At 43.8% G+C, this 23,141-nt stretch overlaps 1 protein-coding gene across 1 annotated transcript in view; it reads left to right on the top strand.

Annotated features, from left to right (window-relative positions):
• The window catches only part of LOC8050748 (neurobeachin), a 334,808-nt gene that overhangs the window by 707 nt on the left and 310,960 nt on the right, over nucleotides 1-23,141 (top strand). The gene's annotated exons all lie outside the window — the stretch shown is intronic.

The raw sequence follows: 23,141 nt of genomic DNA, 5'->3' as shown, positions 1-23,141 counted from the left end.
GTCGGTTAAAATGAAACAAGAAAACAGCGTGGAGATTGAAACCGCACCGACACGATTTTTTTTTCGAGCTGGGACGCTCACGCTGGGAGATTAGCTTCGTAGCCGCACGCCGGTTATCAAGGCAGAGGGGCATGACGGATTTTTTTTTTCTTTTTATTCTTTTATTTGTTATTTTTATTTCGTTGCTGTAGCGCAGACTTTGTCGTCTATAAAGATTACGATAGAGGGACACCTGCCTGTACTGGTGACGGCTGTTCGTAAAGGTCGTTTGCTCGGGGTTTTGCTGAAAACATTAGCCAATGTTTGCTGAGGTGTGTGCGTGTGTGTGTTAGCGCTGCGTTTCCAACTGTTTTGTAGCAGTGCTTGCGCTACTCCGTTACCCGTGGCTCAAACCCCGATCAACAATGATTAAAGATTGAACCGATCAAATCGTATCAGGATCGGATATAGCGACCGGGAATGCAATAAAACGCTTCACTAATTCATAGCAGCAGGTTGTGTCGGTAGAATTCATTCGCGCATGATTTACTGTATTATCAGCCCGCGCCGCGGCTCGTTCAGTGTGATTTTCGCTACTCAAATGGCTGGAATACTTCACGATTCGGGCTTCCATGCAGGTTATTCAGCCTCCAAAGCTTCAAAGGGACAACAAACAAACACAATCTAGGTTTTTGAGTCGTGGAGGGAGAGAGGCATGCGCGCGAGTGCTTGTGTGTGCAAACATAACATATTACTCGCGACTTGCAACATCAGTTTTTATTGGTAGGATAATACCATTAACATATTTCTCTCTAGCGTTAATCGTATTACGGGAGTTTCGTTCCCTCGTTATTTTTATATCACTTCTGGCGCCGTTGTCGTTCCAGAATAGAAAAGTTATACGAGCGTAACTTTTTTTTTTTTTTCTTCTGTTTTTCTGTTTTAAATTTAGCAGTTTCCACTTTAATCTGCAGGATGTCGTTCCCGTTATGTTCGTTCGTTTGATGTCGTTGCGGCCTTGTTCGCCAAGGCGCGGAACGAGCGCGTGCAGTTCATAGTTTCACGCGCACTCGTCCTGTTGTATGGCGACATTGTTATTGCCGGTGTATTTTATTTCTTTGTTCGTTCTGTTGTTGCGAGATTGTCAGCTGCGTCTTCTCCCTGCACTCGATTCGGCCTTTCATTTGTTGTTGTGATTGCTATCGTTTTATGTTATCTTCGCGCACGCATATCACGTACTTCGTTTGTTAGATACTATTACACCTGGATAAAGCCCGTCTAATGGCGCTAGGATCTATTGCTTTCCTTCTTCTTTTAGTAATGCCTGAAATGTTGCGTTTCGTCGTCGTTGTTTGAGTGTGAAATAGGGTTAGGCAGCAAAGGAGAAGGGTGTGTGTAAATACTCAATATATCGGCAACAAACCCTTTCTGTTGCTCGTTTTAAATTAAGCCCATTTTGGCGTGGCAGTCTACAACGGCATGGTGCCATTATTGACACGACTGTATAAATATTTTATACCACTCCCATTTGATTTTGGCATGCTCTTGAGGGAAATCTTAGAAAAGTCGGAGGATTTAGTAACGTAGTTATGCTAAACAAACACCGCGACAACTTTTCTTGGCGCAGTGGAAGGTACAGGCCCGCGTCCCCTCTCCCATTTTGAGTGTGCGCGGGCCCTCCTCCTCTCCCCGGAAATGGGGAGGGGAGGAGAGCCTGCGTACATTCAAAATGGGAGAGGGGACGCGGGCCTGTACCTTCCACTGCATTGCCAAGAAAAGTTGTCGCGGAGTGTAGTGCCCTATAGTTGTAAAACCCGAATGCCGAGTTTTAGCAATAACGCCGTACTGTTGTATTGTATAGTATTCTAGGTTTCACGTGAGTGAAAGTTGCGTATTTTTTTCGTACTAGCAAAATACCACACTATCATATCGTATCATGGAACATAGACGTAGGATGCAAACATTTTTTTTTTTTTTTTTGCGAGAGAAGGCATTGTATTTCCACATCGGTTAGATACGAATCGTGCGATTTGCTTGTACCTCCTGCACAGGTGCAGGAAAGCGTAGAACAGTATACATCCGGTGTATGGAATTGAGATACGACCGGAAGTACACCGCCCTACACTTTTCTGCTTCGGTGTAGGGAAATCGAACGAGCCCAACTGTTTCCACGCAAGCAATCATAGGCCATAGGATAGTTTCCTGTTGTTGGAATTCCTGGCTAAACAACATGAGGGTTATACCATTACAGAGCTGGAGCGTGAGCACTGCGCGGTCGCAAAATGGGAACGCAAAAATACGAAAATTGCGACGTAAAAGAACGTGCGACACAGAGTCACATCCCCGCTGGAAATGCAAAGCCCACCGCTCACACTGAGAAACACGGTCAGGGTCAGTTGAGCTTCGATGTAATTCGGAGGGCGTTTTTCAGAGTCTATTTTTCGTTGAAAATTGCGGTGTTTATCTTTGTTAGATCGCCAATTCTCTTAACTTTTGAATTCGTTACTGTGTTCAAAAATTAAAAAAAAAAAAGAAATAATGATTATACAAGTAAAGTTTGGGTGCCCTTACCTGTTGTCCTAAAGAAACATTGACGAGGAAAAAGGCAAACCCCATTTGTAAATACTTCATGATTTAAAACTGAAGTGGCATCTGCTCAGGACCACTATCCCTCTTTTCTTATTAAGTTCATTTTTGTAAAACATCGTCTATTTGCTTCTTTTATTTTGTCGTTATGACCTCGGAATTCTTAGATTTTATTTTGGTATAAATCTGAATTGACGAAATATTTAACGGCAGGTGTTTTTCGTCTTTTTTTTTTTTTTTTTCGGATTTATTCGAAAACACGGAACTCATATTGTTTGTAAAGACAACGTTCAAGAGATCTCAAGCAATTTCAGACTTCAAAAGAATATCTGAAATTGGAAAACAGCGCGCAAAAAGACGAAGACGACGAGAGAAGAGCACAGGACAAGCGCTGACTATCAACTGAAGTTTTATTAAAAAAGGCTCAAGCAAGAAAACACCACACAGGATAGAAACATCCGCATTATGGTTCATTATTTGGCGTATCCTAACAATTAGCCCCCTATATTATGTCCCTTTGCCCGTATAAACTCACCTGTATAGACCGCATTATAGTGTAGCTTTCGCGACTTTTTTTTATATAATTGTTTCAAATAAAATTTAACACCCTGCGTTTAGGTATTTAGAAAAGGATGTTTCGTGCCCCGTGGGTTTAATTATACTGCTGCTAGTCTGTTTTGTTTACTGGTGCTCACTGTATGCTGGTCAAGATAAAACATAACCATGCTCATTCGTGTGGTTTCTTATTCACACACATGTAGTGTACATCACTTTTGTCTCAATAGACCTTTTGTTAAATTACCAAACACTTTCAGAAAAGAAAAAAAGGTGTATTATTACACCTTTTGTACACCCTTTGTCCCATATACTACACCCTAAAACTTGAGTCCGACGCATAGCGCACTGCCGTCGAACTGATGTTCCCCATTTTTACGAGGGGCTTGATAATGGTGCGATAGAACGTGATAAACGGCTAAAGTACGTATCAAAGACAAACGAAATTGGAAAAATAAAACAAAAAAAAAAACAACACCGATGTTTTGCAGTAGGACCAAGAAAACCTCGATTATTATTATTATTTTTTAATGTCAGTTACACGTACATGAGCTATTTTATTAAGTTGTACCACTCGGCTATGAAGCCGCTCGTGAAAGTTTGTGTACCGTCGATTCGACGTCGGTGCGTACGTCTCACTGAAATTTTGGGGAGTCTTTCGTGGGACAAAGGGTGTAATAATACTCCCTCTATGGGAGTGAAGCAACAGGGAGCTTGCTGCAAGTGTATTGTTACTCGCGCTGCTCGTTCTGGCGTCTTCAGAACTAACTCTTCTGAAGCAAAAAGCCAGAAACAAATAGCATTTTGCACGCGCGTTCGTTAGCGCTTGGTTATTTCCATGGAATGTTTTGTATGAGCAAGGCGAGCGCGTGCGGCGCGTAGAATTCCATTCCCAGCATTCTCCTTGATGCTTGGGTAATTTAGCGATAGGTCTATTTCTACATTCCAACTGTGGATTCCGATTAACTTTCACGTGTAAGTTTTATCGAATTACTAATATATGCACATTATATTTTGTGTATCAAAATTAAGATGATTTCATGCATCAGAATTAATAAGACTATTTATTGTATCAAAATTAATCATAATTTTGCTTAGCAAGGTTTTAGATTAAGCGCACGCACATCATTGCACTTGTCAATGAATACGCGAAAATATACAACAGAATATTTGTATACCGGAAATGTCATATAGAAACAATGCATGCTCGTGGATATGGGCATTTCATAACTAGTTTCGGTAATGCTACCCCACCTTACAAAGCAAAAATAAAAGCAACGGAAAAAAAAAATCCATTACTTTGCAAGATCTTTTGAAACTTGCGGGATCCGGGGAAAACAGTGTAGGGTCTACGTAATTGCATTTCCGTCGACACCGAGTAGCAGGTATATAGGCGAACGAACGGGCGTATGCCGTATATGATGGATGCTGTTGCGATAACCGACGAAATCATGAAATTGTCACCCTAGTGACTTCCATTTTTCTTCGTTTTACTATTATTTGGCTGGTTTTGACAACCTCGTTTGTGGCCAGAAGATTTACGGTCGTTGTCGTTTGACTGAGATATATCGACGTTGTTATGAGACGCACTTGTTGACGTCGTGGAAAGTGGACGCACTTTCCTCCTCGGGACAACCTTCCATTCCCGAGGAGGAAAGTGTGGGCTCCAGCCACCGCAGCTCAATCGGGGAGAGAGACACGCCTTCGGAAAGAATTGTCCCCAAGTATGTAATATTCTCGAATGTCGTGTCTTGTCTCTCTTATTAGGGAGTTTTAGAATAGTGCACGCTAGAGCTTTGCTTATAGGGAGTATTCACTGGCGGCCATAGCTGTGTGCGCGAATGCTGAGCGCGTGCTGATGGCGAGCTTCCACAGTTCGTTTGTAGCGTGCATTCCGCACCATCAAGAGTGCCGGTCTTAGCAGCCTATTCACGTGAGCTCGTTCTGAGCATGCGCACTAAACAGCACCCACAGATATGGCGTCCAGTGAATACTCCCTATACGCAAAGAGTCTAGCGTTGCTCATGCACCGAACGCTAACTACATTTTACGCTTTGGGTGCGATACTACGTACGCTATTTTTCGGAAATTGCGTGCGTACGCAAAGAGTCTTTGCGCACCTCCAAGAAGGCTTGGTGATGAGAAGTTGGCTAAAGCCAAGTCTATAGCATAGTTAAAAAATGGTGGCTCCCAGGCGCGACGTCGGCGGCATCCTCGCGACTGCGATTTTGAATACGCGGGGTGACGTTGCAGTCGGGTTGGGCAACGATCACTAGCAACGTGATGCTTGCGACGCGTGAACATTTCTCGGTGAAAGGACGGTTTGCGAGGGCAATGGCGAGGGTCAATGTATATACACGAGACCTGTCTTGCCGAGGCGACGGAAGCGGACAAGGCCGGTCGACCGCTCGCGTCGCATTCTCTTGTTTAAACGAATCTAAAACAATACTCTGGACCAAAAAACTTTTTTTTTTTCTAAAGTTACGGCATTTCGTGTGTGAAATAAAAAATTGTGACTGTATCTTGGTGGCGTTGCTAGCGCCTCACGCTTGGGCTTTTGCGTCGCGGCGGAGAAACGATATATTCTTTCAATTTCAATCCAGTCAATTTTCCAGAGACTGGAGGGGACTCTCAGACAAAAAGCTGCTAATAGCAGCTTGACGGGGTCTGAGATCCCGTTACAGAGGCAACCGCGTCGATATGTCTTCCTACGAAATACAAAGGATGAGTAACAAAGAAGTAGCTACCTTAAAACATACAAAAAAAAATACAGCAAAGGAGTATCCGATTTAGCAACAAAAAAGTCTCTAGTTACACATTACACAAAATACAAGCAGTTCAACACACGAAATGCTCGCGCAGATCAGCTTTTGAAAGTGCAAATACATCGCTATTATCACGGGCCCATTCATTTAGAGCTGTCTGGAGGTTATAATGAAGGGATTGTAAATTGTGATTTGTGCGGCTTCGGGGTACCATCTGTCTCTCCGAGTGACGAGTACTGATAATACACTCATGCCTTGTTATTTCGAAAATACTACACAAGAAATGTATAAATGGCTCTGATGAAAAACGAATGGAATGAAGTAAACGATATTTATGCACGTTTTCGAAGCGAATTACTCTATAATTAGAAAATAGAGGTTCTGAAGAGTAATTATAAACATCGTTTTTTCGAAGCAAAAATCATTTTATGTAAGTAGTTCCGCAAACCAAATGACTGTATAGTTTAAGTGGGAGTTAAACAAGGCGTAATATATATTCAGCTTAGTATTGGTTGGTAAGAAATTGCGGCACCTGGCGATCACACCAACACACCTGGGACAACTTTTTAATTAAATAATTCATATGAAAGTTTCATGACATATCATCAGAAAAATATACGCGTAGTGTTTGATGTTGAGGTACAAATTCAATTTCCGTCGCTCCGAGTTTGAGGGGACAAGATGTAGTTATTAACTTATTTATTGGTCTGAATAAAATTGCTTTAGACTTTAATGTTTTTATTTTTAATCCATTTATTTCTTATCAAACAAACAAAAAAATTGTTTAAAACTATATTTCCCATCTTAATGAGGATATCAGCATCGTCACCAGTAAGAAATAAGCTGGTATCGTCCCCATATATTATAAACTGAGTTTCATCATCAATATTAACTACGTAATTTATGTAAACATTAAATAATAAAGGTCCAAGGAGGCTTTCCTGCGGAACACCACATGCAATGTTAGAAAACGAAGATTGGTGACCGTCAAAATGTGCACACTGCGGGCGATTATACAGATATGATTTTAACAACGTAAATAGTGTGCCACGAACGCCATATTTATCCAGTTTTGCAGGCAAGGTTTCGTAATTAAGGCGGTCAAAAGCTTTACTAAAATCAATGAAAACGCCAAGTGTTAAAAGTTTCCTTTCAATGTTTCGCAATATAGTTTATTTTTGTAGTAGTGAAGCTTATTCTGTATAGATTTGCTTCTTTGGAAACCAAATTGAAAGTTTGTTAGTACAGGATGCTTTACAAATTTTTTTTTTCGAAACGTTTAAAAATAAGATTTTCTATAATCGAAAATCTTATTTTTAAACGTTTCGAAAAAAAAAAAAAGTTTGTAAAGCATCTGTACTAACAAACTTTCAATTTGGTTTCCAAAGAAGCAAATCTACATAATCAGATTCATTACTATAAAAATAAATTATATTGTGAAATATTGAAAGGAAACTTTTAACACTTGGTGTTTAAGATTTGAGAAAATTGGAATAACAGAAATAACTGATACTTTAACTTGCTTCATATTTTCGGGAAATTGACCATGTGATAAAGGATAAGTTAAATATATGTACCAAGCACGGTGCAATAATGTATATGGCGAACTTAAGGGGTCTGATTTGAAATTGGTTAATGTCACGGCAATCGCTACATCTAAGTCCCATAAAAATGTAGAATACCTCTTGTTCATCTGTAGGTTCTAGAAGGAGGCTGTTGTTTAAAGCGTAAAGCGCTGTCACTGTGAGGCCTAGCTATTGTATACTTACCAAATCCTCGTTAAAATGTTCTGCAAGTCGTGCTCCAGACAGAAGTTGTTTATGCTAGCTTAGTTTACCTATACTTCTGGGCCCTTTGTCGCGATTTAGGACTTCATTTTTTTTTTTTTCAAATATTATTAGGGCGTAGTCGATCGGCCTCATGAAATGTTTGGTTGTAAAATAATGATTTTGCTCTCTTTAGCTCGGCAGTAAATTGATTACGAAATTTCTTAAAGGTGCCAAGTTTATTTTGATATCCCTCGATGTCAAAAAAGCCCTGTATGAACGATCCCTATTTTGCATCATTTTAACATGCATTCGGGTAGTCCTAGATTTTCTGAATTTTATTTTTAATCTGAAATTGTTACTTCGGGGAAATACATGTCGTAAAATGTTTTGAATGTTTTAATAAATTCGGTATATGCATCATTTACATCTAGGCGTGAGAATCTAAAATCCCCATTTATAATTTTCAACAGTGTTTCTAAATGCAATAAGTTTAGCCCTGGAAATATTTTAGAATGTTATCATGTTTTGTTGGTCCATTTTTTTTCCAGTTTTTAAAGAAGGATATATGGGATTGTGGTCGCTGATGTCACAGCTGATCGTCCCAGCCATTTGAAGCTCGTTGTTCATATTCGTGATGAAAAGATCGATTTGCATTTGATGTAGATAAGGTAACTATTGTGGTGGACGTGATGATGTTTTCAAAGCCAGCACAATTTAGTGTAGCTGTCAGTGTTAAACTTTAAAATGAGCCTTCAAGTATGTTTATATTAAAGTCGTCACCTAGAATTAGAATATTCTTATTTATAGACACACATTCTGAAAGTAGTCCAAGGAAAGCAATGAAGTTATCAAATGTTTGCTGATGGTGGGCGGTATAAATCAGATATAACTTTATTTGCATGTTTTAAGCTCAGTATCTCATAATCGTTTGTAATTTTGCACTACTCACGTAGTACTTCAGTATTATTTTAACTGACGTGAATCGAGACACCCCCGTCGCGTTTATCTACGCGATTTAAAAAGAAATGTTCATAACCATGGTAAATAAATAAATAAATTAAATTTATAAATTTATCTGCAGATAAATTTAGCATGTCAGCGTCTTGCTGATACCATGTTTCAGAAAACATGATTATATCAAATAGAAATCAAAATCGTCAAAAAATGATACAGGTCGATCAAGTTTATTTTTTACATAGCGCACATTCAAATGAAAAACCGTCGTGGATGGTTGCAACAAAAAAATGCTCATTTATTTCTTTTGGCAAAGCGTATTCTAGGCACATCTAAGGTAGAAAAAAAAAAGTACCATAATCTGACTTCCAAGAAAGGCTTTGCTAACATATATTGTCAAAGTCACCGGCGTTTAGAGATATGTAAGACCGGTGAATGGTCGGATTGTCGGGCCATGATTTTGCCGTTTTGCACCGAGACAAACTTCCGGTTGAACTGTCGTTTCTTCGCAACCGCGAGGGCGAGAATTCGTTTTAACGACGTGCAGAGATGTTCGTTCACAAAGACCGGGTGCCTGTGTGAATCGATCCCCAAGTCTGCGTTTACAAGGTGCCTTTTTTTTGTTTGCTTTTTGTAAGACCATAACACTTTTTTTTTTTTTTTTTTGCACACAAGTTGGACGATGATGATGGTCTTTTCAGAGCCTCGTGTTGGGACGCGATGACAGATTGTGACATCAGTGCAGCTATATAATGGGCTCGCCGATCGCTTCTCCTATCTTGCCGAGCATATCAGGAGGTCGTCTTTCATTCTCGCGTTTGTCGATGCCCTTTACTTCCAAGTTTGCATTTCTATAGAGTATACGGTTCGCAGCTTGTCAGTCGCTCGTGACATTCCTTTAGGCTTCTTTCTTTTGTATCACGCTTCTAACAGTCTGTTTGCGTATAGCGTGCGCTAACGCAAGCGCTAAACGTAGCGCTAGCATGGGCTAAAATTGCGTACGTTGTTCCGAAACTTCCTATTCTCGTATCGTTTGTTTACGAAGAGAGACAGAGAATCATATGGCTAAACATTACATTCTCTCTTTTTCTTTTTATATAGCATTTTTTTGTTGTGAATGATTTCGATCGAAGCACTCTCGAAACGGATCTGTCCGTCCGTCTGTCCGTGCACTGTCCCGCTAAATTGAGCGGGGAAAACCGACGTTATTTGAAGTCATGGCGTCTCGACGCTGTGACGTCACGTGAACACGTCGCGGGAAATGAGGTTACGCGATGTTAATTTCCTCCGCCATCGCGTGCGCAGAAACCACATTCGCCCGAGGCAATCTGCGCATGCGCAGTGACGACTGCAGCGCAACTGCAGTGGAGCGCGTGACGTCGGAGAGTTGTGTTGGTCTGTAAATCGATGTCACCGGATGTCACGCCATCTGGTGACACGTACGACTTGACGCCGTGGCGTTTTCACTCGGCTGATGCCAAAGGAACAAATAGAAGAGTCCACTGCCTGCATGCTAAAACTGACGCGTTGGTAACTTCACTGTAACTGCTTGCACCTCCCCCCCCCCCCCCTTTTTTTTTTTTAGAGCGCAGCTCTTAGGCGCCTGTTTCCGGATTGAGCGGCGTCGGCGTAACCGCGCGGTGCATTATGAGAAATCTCCCATAATGCACCACGCGGGAAGGAGGGGGAGAGGAGGAGGGGGAGAAAGACGAGGGGGAGGGGAGAGGAGGGGGAGTGAGTGAGAGAGAGAGGAGGGGTATACGCTCCCCTCAGTACCCTTCCCTCCTCCTCCTCAAGAGCTGCGCTCCAATTCGGCGTTACAGGGAGTTGTAAATGTCAACAAGGCGTGAAGTTGGGCTAGTTGGTTCATAATGCAAACTTGAAAGCAGCGCGAAAAAAAAAAACAATGGACAAGAACGAGAAGTGAACGAACACAACGCATGCTGTGTTCACAGAGCGTTGTGTTCGTTCACTTCTCGTTCTTGTTCCTTGTTTTTTGTTTTCGCGCTGTTTCCAATTTTGTGTTGTAAACGTCTTTCATTTTCTCCTCCTCTTCCATTTCTTTTTTGTAGTTTAGATTTTTTTTGTTAAGTGTACCTCTAATAAGTCCCGCGTCTGAATAGTTATAAAGAGAAAGCTACGCGCTCGCTGAATCAAGGAACTTGTCGGCTACATGACTCGGCATTTCGTTGTCCCAGCAAGCACTGTAGTTTGCGGAGAGCAAGTCGTCTGCTTCTGGCGCAGGGGTTGCGATGACGTCAGAACGACGGCGAGCTCTGATTGGTTTTGATTGAAAGGATAGTGGGTAGACCTCAATGCTAGATTCCTTGAGATCCACCTACTATTTGTTTTTCGATCATCAGCCAATAACAGCTCGGCGTTCTGACATCTTCGCAACCCCTGGGCAAGAAGCAGACGAACTTGCTCACCGCATACCATTTAATACGCGGATCTCCTATAGTATTAAAACAACAGCAGCGGGCGAGACTAGTTATCGACCTGTTGTTTGCTCGTCTGATCGGGGGACGGTGCGTCGTCGGTCATCGATTATTCAAACGAGAGTCAAGTTCAGCCGCGTGACTCTATAAGCACGGAAACCCGTCCCTCTGACATAACTGCAGCGCTTCACCGTATTACGGTGGACCGGAGCGGATGCTATACGAGCCATCCCAACCAATCTGGGGCTGTCGACGTGACACGTGACCGTGCGCCCGCCTGTAACGTCCCTGTGCCGTGGTACATGCCTTTCTCGCGACTATCTCGCATTGCGTTGCTTGGCGACGGATCCTTTCTTGTCGTTCGAGAGTTTTAGCAGATGGTTCCGATACCTCCGATAACGATATCCGATGACGACACGATGCGCTTACAAAGGCGTCCGCGGATTGCCATAGTCACCGGGTACCATCTACTAAAACTCCATATAGTTGCCTTGCAGGTGACGTTATATGGCAGCAAGCCGCCATTGTACCGCACCTTGCATGCTCCTGTTGCCTTCCGCTGCACACATTCGGAATCGGCACCATCCAAGTTGTTGTTCTTCTCGGCAAGGCTCGCCGACAAGAACACATTCTGGGGTACCAAATGTACGCTGCGGAAGGTATACGGGCACAGGAGCACGGTATATGGAGCAATGGCGACTGATATGTGACGTCGGTGCGGGCCATTCATTGGGAGCTCAGAACGTAGAACGGCGTCATCGTGGGCCCTGTGTCGCGTCCCTTCTGACCTCTCTGCGTCCCGTTTATCGCAAAATGTTCAACCAGCGCCCATCTTCTATATATTGGTGGATAATCTCCCGTTATCGGGAACGCCACGATGCCTCAAAGCAGTCCGCGTGGGCGCCACGTATTTCCGGAAATTGTCCGTTGGATTGGCTTGGCTCGTGTGACGTCCGCTGTGCTTCATCGCGAGGTTGTGCAACGGGGTCGAAGCTCGATGAATATGCAGCGGGGAATCGAACCGGTGCGCCAAAGTTTGTACAACGCCGAGGGGTTGTCACGCACGCCATGTTTTTGAGCCGAGTGCCTATTCGGAGATTGTGGGGACAAGCTTAATTAATTTGACGGAGGCGGTCCGAAGCTGGAACGGAGTACGGGCGGCGTGACCGGGAATGAGTGGGCCGGAAATTGATCGCGCCCCCGAGTTTTTAATGAATTCCTCGCTTGAATGGACGATGGAGGGAGGCAGCGCTGCCTTTTGTCACGGTGCGCTGGCGGTACGTCTGCTGAATGGGTGCGAGCGGCACAGGGCTATTATCGGTAGTAGTAGTAGTAGTAGTGGTGGTGCTTACTACTGCTAATGGCAGTAGTATTCTGAGTAATGATAGTAGTAGTCGTGGACGTCCTCGTAGTGTCATCTAACAGCACTACCACTGCTGCCAATAGTGGTGGTAGTATTAGCGGTAGTAATTGCACACTACAGCTCTGTCCGTTCAAGGAGGGGATATTTTTACACGGGAGAGAGAGTCGATCTACACCGATATGTTTTGTTGTGGAATTGTATTAGTTACGTTAAACTTTGAATGCTTGATTTCGGTGCGACGGGGCAGTAATAATAATAATAATAATAATAATAATAATAATAATAATAATAATAATGATAATAATAATGATAATAATAATAATGTGTCCTCGTCAAACAGAATATAGTTTGGTTGCATGATTTTTGTTTCTCTGAGAGGGAAAGTGGGGTTTGGAACTTTTTTTTTTTACTGGGCATCTTTGCTTTTATTCTCTTTATTGGGATCGTGGAACGAAAACGTTTACGTACACTACCCGAACACTGTTAGCGCGAACACGACGTCGGCGCTTTTTCGCACTGTAGTAGGACAGAGAATATGGGCGGTCACCAAAATGTCTACCCCGGCGAGGATCGCTTCTTCGCGTTGACAGTGTCGTACTGTGTACCTGCGCCGTGCAACCAGGCAGCAGCAGCAGTTTTTGCACCTTTGTTTGGTTGATTCAGGTGGCTGGAGGTCTGTTGATCGCACTGGCCGTGCGATCGACAGATGCCTCCTTCCTCGGGACACCTTCACGTGTGCCTGTCGCCGAGGCTTCGTCGCAAAAAGCCCGAAAACCTGAGTATAGAATAACCGATTACTCCAGACTAAAAAAAAAAAAAAAAAGTAATGCTAGAAAAGGAAGAAATTTTTAGCACGCATTTGTAGAATGAGGCTGAAAAAAAAATAAATAAACTGACGCTTTTTGTTGCTCTTTTTATTATTAGAATAAGTGCACCGCTTTTCAGTTTTCCGCGCCGTCTGTGGGCAAGACAAAAATATATTTTTAACTTGCAATGTTTAAGACCTTTGCTACGATGAGTAATATATCTGATGCAACAAAACATCGTCTTGCACGAAACAATAATAAAAAAAAGCGTTCACTAAAAAAACAAATGTTTTTTTAGCGAAAATAATGAAATACGTTTTGTTTTTTGTTTTTTTCTTCACGGGGGATGGACAGGGCAGGGAAAAGCACTGGGCGCAGCTGCGATACCGAAGCGGGATTTGCGTCATGCCGCAATCCTTTGTCCGCCCGAGTGCACGTGCGCGCTTGGATGGACTCTGGCCGCACCGCTTAGCATCGCGCTTCATGCCTCTCGGCGCCGCCGACGGCAGTGGCCCAACTCTCGACTCGATGACGGAGGAGCTATTGCTGGCTTTCGTACATACGCTTGCCACGTTGTAATATGACGTAGTTGGTCAGCAAACAACACAGTAAATGGTCCGAGCATAACTAGAAATACTAAAGTGCGATCGAGGAAAACGTAGAGGGCGTTTTCAGACAATATCGAACCATGTCCGGCGACCATTTTTAATTTTGATGAAAAAAATATTTTGCTGGCTCCGGTGCCCCAGAAAATAAAACCAATCCTTGATTAAAAAAAAAAAAAAAATTGTTTTTGCAAAAAAAAAAAAAAAAAAAATGAAAACTTGTAAGCATCCTCTCAGTCACGTGTCCGTTTTGCGTTTCACGCGATGTTGGCATTTTGGGCGGCTTCCCCCCAAAAAAACTGTTGTGGCTACGGCTCTAGGAATACTTACTGACAAATTAGGAATACGAAGGATTGACAAAAAGTATTAATCACCGAGAATTGGGGTCGTTATTTTGAGGACCAAAATCGCAGATGTGACACATTGCGCAATAACGCTCTGGATTAAAGAATGTTTTTCTCCGTACCTATAAAAGATAAGGCCTTCAAATGTTCCAGTGTGTTGCCCTGTATTTAGTTCATCTTTGCATAAAATATTGTTGTCCTGGTTAATGGGAAAAATCTACAAGAATTTCTCAAACAGGGACGTTTGACTAAATATGCATTATTTTGAAAATTATTGAAAACAAAAGGCCATCTTCAGTATTTTTTGAACTACTATCAGAATCCGCAAAAAATATTCTGCAATATTTGTGTGGCTTTGACGTTATAAAGTGAGAAATGTGGCTAAATTGACGCTAACGCGGTTGCCATGAATAGGGCTTGCATATACCCACTCTTCACAGTTTCATCATTTTTACAAAGCGTAAAAATACTATGGGGCGGCGGGGAGGGTCCTTCGGTGGTGCCGCCTCCATCACCTCGTGAGCCGCACGCGCGACCAAAGCACGGCGGAAAGCAACGACCTTACGCTGGAGGCCCGACTCATCCTCCCTGTCAGCTTAGCAGCGAATGAAGCACATACTGTAGCGCGCAACAGGCTCTTCGTCGCTTTGTCAGCTGCTCAAACCGTAAAGGCTGCATCGCGTTTTGCCCCCCCCCCCCCCCTTTCCCCCCCCGGACCAGCACTTTCCCTGCGCGTTCTTTACTGCGTTGCTCTCTTTTGATTGACGTCCCTGCGTTGCGACGCGGCAGAGAGACGTTTTGGAACGCTTAAGCTCGCCGTATGATGAGCTGGCTACTACATACTCGGAGCGCGAGAGTAGCGAACGAGTCGGGAATGTCGTGCCGGAATGTGGACGATCCCCGCGCTCCTGCGCAGCGAGTAGCGGTATCGTCGCTGCCCGTACACATTCCCCAGGCGTTTCGGACAACCACGAGCTCGCTACACATGGTGCAACCCGACAAAGCCCCTGCTCCTCATTTCGTTCTTTGCGCGGATCGAGAAAGTTCGTCGCCTGTCCTGCAGTCGCATCTCTGTCTCTTTCTCTTTGTGCTGCTTGTGTGCGTGTGTGTTTGTGTGTGCGCAGGCGTGCGTGCGTGCTTGTGTATGTGGTGAATGCGCGTACGTGTGTATGTATTGATTCGTCGTCTCCTTAGTATATATAAAGGGGTATGGAGAATGGAGCCGTGGCCGTGACGAGCCGGAGAAAGTTCACGGAAAAGCCGGGGAGATTTGACCTGCTCGCCACGTCAAGCTACGGCGCTCCGCCCCGTGGCGTATTTCCGTGACGAAACCGATGGACGCTACCAATCAGGTTCACGAGCGGGGTGGAGAGGAGGTCGAGGCTTCGTTCGGCGAGGCTCGCGCGGAGTCGGGCGTCGCGGACGGGGCGACCGCCCGGACTCCCGGAGCACCTGGACAGTGTATGTGTGTGTCTGTGTTTGGACTGGGGGGGGGGGGGGGTGGGATGGGAATGGGTATGGGAAGGGGGAATGGGGGGGGAGCCACATCGCCTCCCCCTCTCTGACTCATCGCGGCTGGCAACGGCTCGCTGTCGTCTTCAGTCAGAAAAACAAAAAGGGAGTCCAGCTTTTTATTTTTTTTTTTTATTTGGCGGTGCGGCCCGTGATTCGTTCGCGGACTACGCCGCCAGTTTGCATACCCTTTTAGTTGTCCGAGCCAGAAGGTTCTGTCACATATTGTGTGTAGCTTGCGAGGAAAGACACGGACGCGAGAAGGTAGGAGAATACTATGTGTAGCGCGTAACTTGCAGAATAACTCCGGGTTGTAATCGAGTTTAAAATTTATTTTGTCATACGGAAAAAGAAATGAAACTAAAGACAACACAACTCTTGATTCTACATTTTTCCTGTAATATCAAATTTCAAAAATTAAAAAAAAAAAGAAAGATGTAAGGAAAACGGGGAATTCGGGTTTTATTCCAAACCCACTCTGTCACACCTCCAAATCTTCGTGCAGATTCGTTCTGGTAATGAATAATTTAGCATCGATACATGTCGCGCCTTTCTCCGCGCGCTTCCCCTGTCATCTGCTTTTTTTAGCTTTTTTTTTTCTACCTTTGATTGGACAAAGGACCAATCACGAAGCAAGAGGAGTGAATACGTCATAAGCCACGCCCATAAAAGCGTCGCTGTGATCGCGATTCACAATTGGTCAAACGCTGCACCATGACGTCTTTATCTCGATTAATTCTTTTTTTTTTTCATCGACGGGGGAAAAAGCGCATTGTCAGAGTGCAAAATGTGACGATGTTGGTTTAAAGAAACACTACACATCGAATTTTTTTTATTATTATTATTCGAAACGATTGAAAACGATGCCCGGGACGTTACCCTCAAAATTCGAAACTTGGGCATCCTGTATTTGTGAAGTAAAAAAAAAAAAAAAAAAACAATTTTTAAATGCCGAATTCGGAGATCCCGGGCGATCCGGGCCGGTGCGTTGACGTCAAATATCGCGGAGTCCTGAGAGTCTACTTTATTTCACGACTCCGTGCTGTTGCCACTGCGACCCGAAGCGTGGAGGAAAGGAGCTTGGAGAGAAGGGCGCCGGCGGGCCGAGAAAAAACGGTTTTATTCCGTACGAGCGGTGCCGCCTGCCCAGGCAGCATGTAAGGCGACATCACACCGGACTCCGATTTTTGGTGTTTCACAAAGAACGGCCGTAGTGCTTTCGCAATTGCGTTAAAAAAAAAAAAAAAAAAAAAAAAAAAAAAAAAAAAAAACATGTTTTACGATTTCCATTACTAAATGTTATAGAAATGTCGCCGACAAGGCTTCTAAGTTTCGTGATTTTTGATGTCCCGAATCAAAAGAAGCCAGGAGCGGGAGAGGAAAGCGCCAAACATAAAAGGCGCGTGCGCGCGTAAAAAAATTCGTTTTTTCGCGATGAATTTTTTTTTTTCTTTTTTGCGTGTTTATGATTACAATTTGCATGGTTCTAGACAATAAAAAATACGACCCTTGGGGTGTCAGTGCCACTTAAGAGTTTGCTGATGAGTCCGAGCTTCCGTTGTGAGTTTAACATGAAACTTTTCTTTGGCTGTGCTAGGCATTTTGTGAAGCTTTTTATAAGCGTTGGCGCGAAGCTCGATGCTGATTGGTTAGCGGGGAAGGTCACGTGACCAGGCGAGGGTAAGCTCGAAAGAGATCGACCACCTATGCGCACCGAATTTGAGGAGCTCGAAAAGTATAGAAGGTTTTCTGGAAGATCACCAGGTTTATCAGCCCTGCATATACGTGAAACACAATTGCCCAGCAATTTGGCATACGCATTTTACACGTACATCATCAAACTTTTATGTATTTCGCTTCTGATGACGTGAATAGTCAAACATTACGACCGGTGACGTCACGGCGAGGAAAATTCTGGTCGTTACGTCGCGGACGGAAAACCAAAAAGAGGGGGGGGGGGAGGGGGGCAGGCACCGAAATATCTCTGCGCTAATGGTTCGGGACAGATTGTACTTCATAAATACACTGCTGAGTGCACTTTTTTTTATTTTTCTTTCCAGATTTGAGTGGCAATTACTTTTTTTCTTCTTTTATCGCGAATTATTTTGCAATGTCGACTTTTTCATGTGTGTATTTATCGGCGACTTGACATGTTGTCTGACCTTGACAGCGGTGTCTAAACTGGGACTATATAAACCAATACGCGGCTTTGACGTCGCACAGCTTCGGTGTTGCCTCGGCGCATGCGCGGATTCTCGACCGGAAGCTGGTTTCTGCGCGCACGCGCATTGCCCGGATCCGGTGTGTGCAAGCGCGGGCTTGTTTGTAGACAGCGAATTGGTTTGTACACAAGAGGCGTGTTTGTTATTGTCTCAATAAAAAAAAAAAAGAAATCGTTTTTTGTGTTGAATTTTTAGCTGCGGCGTTTTTGTCACTAGTATAACTTTAAGCGATGTATATTTACCGCTAAAGGAGGAGACGGTATACCGATAGTGTAAACGGCATACACAAAACAAACAAAAAGTCGTTGAAGTTTTCTTTGAAGATACGTCGGAATTTTAAATTTATTCGATCGAGCGTCGCTCTATGTATATGTGCGCTCCACGCAAACATTTGTGTGTATGTTTTTTTTTTTGTTTTGTTTTTTCTTTTCTACTCGTCAAATGCACGTTCTTCGCCGGTTTTTTTCCCTCGAGACCTCGGCCCCCTTTCTCGTAGAACGCAACGTACGCGGCCCTGCTGAGGAATATGGAAGACGTCGTCTCTCAAATTCATACATTCGTTCACTTATTTTATTATTTTTTTGTATTATTTTTTATTATTGCGCTTCGTGTTATTTTGGAACTGTCGTGAACCCCGAGTGTGTCATCGGCTTTCTCGTTCTTATGCATTATGCGCGTCATACACTATGCACGGCTGTTAGGCGCTGACACGACATCGGCGCTTTTTCTCATTTTGCTCGGATTTCGCCGCATTTGCAGCTTAATTTGGTTTTCCGAAAACTCGCTTTATCGCTTGTGCACTTTCCGTCGCACCGCTGCTTTTGGTGAAAGCTTCTTTCAATTCCAAAAGATCGGCGTCAATTAAGGCATCAATCGGTTAAACAATTCAGTATTTTTGTTCCTTTTTTGTGTGTGTGTGTGTCTGTGCCCGGGAAAGGGGGGGGGGGGGGGGGGAGGTTACGTGTTAAACGAACTGCTCATCTGTGTATTGCGATGGACACTGACGATTAATTTGAATCATCTTCGCCGTGGAGCCGAAATATCGGGAGCAAAAATTGGTTACAAACGCTAACACACAAATTAACTCCTCCGAAAAAATTTTTTTTTTGTGTGTTTATATGTTAGTGACGACGCTGCATTACTTTCACTGGGAATTGAAATTCGCACGACGTGGAAAATCTGCCGCTTTGTTGCCTGTCGAGATAGATGGCTCGTCGCCATGATGTCCGAAAGGACTCCTCCCCGGGAAATGGGAGAGGTCCCTGGTTCTATGTGCAGGACCAGGCGGATTTTTTTTCCCGCGGGCAACGCTACGAATTGATGGGACTAATCAGAAAACGTGAAAAGTGCACCATCATTGTATTCTTCATGTTCCTGGGCGTGTTCCAGCATCGTTCAGCTAATCATGATGAGAAAATGCTTTGTGACTTGTGCCTTTCACGCCGCTTGATTGGTCCTATGCGGAGGAGAGCAAGTCGTGTGCTTCTTGCTCAGGAGGGGCGGTGACGTCAGAACGATGCCAAGCTCTTATTGGCTGATTGAAAAAAAAAATATAGTGGGTAGATTTCGAGGCATCTAGCTCTGAGGTCTACCCACTACTTTTTTTTTTTTTTCAATCGACCAATCAGAGCTCGACGTCGTCCTGACGTCACTCCTGAGCAAGAAGCGGACGACTTGCTCTAAACCGCATTCATTACCTTCATGGCGTCGGCCGCGTGTGGAATTAAGCTGAAACAAAGAATAGCTGTGTTTGGTGATTTTGCGTTTGCCCTTTGTTCCCCTTCTCCAGGAAATATTATCGTTAAGCCACGTGATATATTTTTTATTTGCGTTTTCCTCGTGAATATTTAGGCTAAAAAAAGCTTTTGGATGGACATAATGTTTCTCGAAATATGGCGGCTATGCATGCTTGTAACGTCCAAACAGTAAAACGTGTTAATTCATAATTTAAGAAAGTAACGCAAAGTAACGTGCATTACTTTTTTTTATCGGTAACGGTAACTGTGACGCGTTCCCTTTTTTTCTTTTTTTTTTGAAGTAATGTATAGGACGGTAACGTATTTCTTTTATTTGCAAGTAACGAGTGACGTATTTCATTACTTTTTTTTTTTCGGTAACGACACCGAGCTCGATAGACCGTTCTTTTTGGAAACCCCATCAAGCAACTTTGCGGTCTCCATTTCCTGGTTTTACTTTTGGTTTCTAGGCTATAGGTGGCGCAAGCTACCGCCCGTTATAAAGGGTGCAGCCATTAGCATCCATGCATCCGTCCTTGGGCACGAGGCGTCTGATTGGATCCGAGTCCTCGCCGAGCGCTGACGCAGCGCAGCCTTCGTGTCCAAGACGTGGTCCGAGTACGTGCTCAAACGAAAACAGACTCAGATAACTGCAGTGTTGGGCAAAGTACACATCTAAAAAAGTACTTGAACTAAAGTACAGAATAAATGGAGGATATATACTTCAAGTACACCGGGCGCAGTGTACTTCAGGTACTACATATACAATGTAGTTTCAAGGTAAAGTACAAGCACTTTTTTAAGACAATCTTTCATTATGCCCTGTCATTCCCCTTTACAGTGTTTTTGGGGGTAATGACGAAGTATTTAACTCAGTCAACCTATAAGGCACTTATTTGTGTACAAAGACTCATTTTGCGATACAAATTTAAGGATACGAAATTTAGGGAGCTTTACCTTAAAGTCAAAAACTAAACTTCCCTCAAAAAAAAAAAAACTTTAAGCAGGGTACAAGTACATACTCGGAGATTCTACTCAAGGTAAAGTGCAAATACATGCTCGCAGAATGTGTTTCGAGTAAAATACAAGTATCTTAAACCTACTCGAAGTGGTGCTTTAAGTACAATGTATTTACATGGGCTGAGCTCGCTCTCAGCGCGTTGGTCCAACGAGAACCTATAGCTTCCAGCCCACTGTCAGCTTAGGCGTGCAAGATGGCGCGTCGGGGCCGGAGAGGGGGAAAACTCATTTCATGGTCACTGCTCGGAGCAAAAGCCGGTCTTTATTGCCTCGGACACCCCTCGATGGCGTGTATTTGAAATCGCGGGGAGGGGTCAGGGTATCAACTTCCGAGATACTCGGACGTTATTGCTCTATCCCAGAGTTGAGAGAGAGAGAGGGTTTGCAAAACTGCCCATGCGCTGGGTTATCGGGTGGCGAGGAGGAGGAGACGCTGGCGGACGACCGACGCTTTCTCACCTTCGATCGCAGCCCGTATACTGCGAACGCGCCCCATAAACCACGTGACGCTAGCGATGATGATAGAATGCATGCAAAGTTTGTCAACATAAGGTAACTTAGATAAAGAAAAAATAAAAAAAGAGAAACGTTTTTTTTCTTGTTTTTTTTTTATGAGCCGACGTTTGGCGATGCCGAATATTTGTTAAACCAAGAAATGTTGAGGACGCCCAAACGATTTATTTCAATTAAGAAAAATCTTTCTTTTTTGGTGACAGGCTTTGACAGAACTGAAGTGAATGCATCGCATAGTCGATCGTCCACAATTCCATTTTTAAAAAAAATTAATGTTAGACCTTGAAGGACGAATCGACTTATTAAAAAATTTTCGTGATTTTTTTATTTTTTTATTGCTTTATTTGGGTGACATTATATGGTTTAGTAAGGTACGTTGTTGGTCTAGTTGGTTCATCTTAGTAAAACATATAAAATAGCGCAACAGGAACAAGGACAAGAAGTAAACAGGACAGGCGCTAAAACATTAGCGCCTGTCCTTACTAAAGCTTAGTAAAACATATAAAATAGCGCAACAGGAACAAGGACAAGAAGTAAACAGGACAGGCGCGGAATAGCGCCTGTCCTGTTTACTTCTTGTCCTTGTTCCTGTTGCGCTATTTTATATGTTTTACTAAGATGACATTATATGGTTTGGAAACTTTAGCGAGCGTCCTCTCCCCACCGCGAGCATCACCTTCACGCGGAGTTCCAGCTTCCTGCGGGGCTTCGTTTATTTAGGTGGGCCGAGAAACGGGGGTTTCATTTGCCCTATCGGACGCTGTATATCCGCCCCCCCGAAATCGGGATCTTCAGCGGTTAGTCGGGAAGGGGAGGGGGGTGTGAGCCAAGAACGTCGAGCGGCAATGGAGATTGATGGAACGGTGTAGGCTATTACGTGTGTATGTGCGAAGGAAATTATGGGAACGGAAGGACCCCGTGGGCTCTTTAATATTTGACGAGTCCGCCAGCTTTCTTTTGGTGAGGGGTAATATAATGCACGGTTGCGAGGGGGCAAAACGGTTGGCTAACCCTCGTTTCGAGCCATCGCAAAGGTCAAATTGGCCGAAAGAACAAATAAATATAAGCCACCCATAAAGATTTAATTTAAAAAAGTAAAAAAAAAGTTTTTTTTTTATATTTTTTTAACGTTTACTTGAGTATTTAGGTTAGCCCAGACTTGTACGCACTTCAACTACTCTACTCAGTTTACTGCAGTTTAACTAATTTTTTGAGTAGATTAGTAACTTTCAATTACATTTTTATTTCGGTAATCAGTAGTTTACTTTAATAACTTTTTCCGAGTAACTTCTGATATTAGAAATTACTTTCGAATATTAGTGGTAAGTTTGCTTATCAGCAAACATACCTGCAAAGAAGAGATTCGATGTTGGAAGATCAGCTGATATTTGCAAAAGACGGGCAAGCATGTGGCGTGGGCCAGGGGAAGGGGGGGGGGGGGGGGGGGGGGGAGGGGCGGCGGCGGGGGGACTGGTTTGGATGGTCCGATACCCTCTAAAAGTTTTACGAGCCCCCACTGCAACAACCCTGATAAGAGGCGCGGGAGGGGGCGGACAGACAGACACGTCGCATGTGACTCCTAGGGTGCCTTCATGTGAGCGCACATGAAGGCACTCTAGTGACTCCGAATAACGGGGGGGGGGGGGGGGGGGGGGGGGGGGGGGGGGGGGGGGGGTTAGCGCCGAAGATTGGCGTTTCCTTGTGTCCCGAAGCTCAAGGAGACTTGACGCATTTGACGAAAAGGCTTGTCCTCGCCTCTCCCGAACGTAGGAACTCTCGTCCACTACAGCAGGTGTACACAATGCGTCCTCACTCGGAGGGGCCAACAAAATGCAGCACTTACTCTGAAACTCATCTCGTGCTCCCGTTGTTTGTGCTGTACTTGAAGTATCGCGTGCTAAGGGTCAACGCAAAGGGTAACTTCTTTGCGTTGCCTTTCCTCCCAAAACTCAGAATAGTCTTCTAAGATTCGAA

The sequence above is a fragment of the Ixodes scapularis genome, unplaced genomic scaffold, assembly GCF_016920785.2.
Source record: "Ixodes scapularis isolate PalLabHiFi unplaced genomic scaffold, ASM1692078v2 PGA_scaffold13__105_contigs__length_92229423, whole genome shotgun sequence".
NCBI classification, from domain to species: Eukaryota; Metazoa; Arthropoda; class Arachnida; order Ixodida; family Ixodidae; genus Ixodes; species Ixodes scapularis.
Note: the sequence above shows the minus strand (reverse complement) of the source record. Positions and strands in the feature narration are given on the sequence as shown.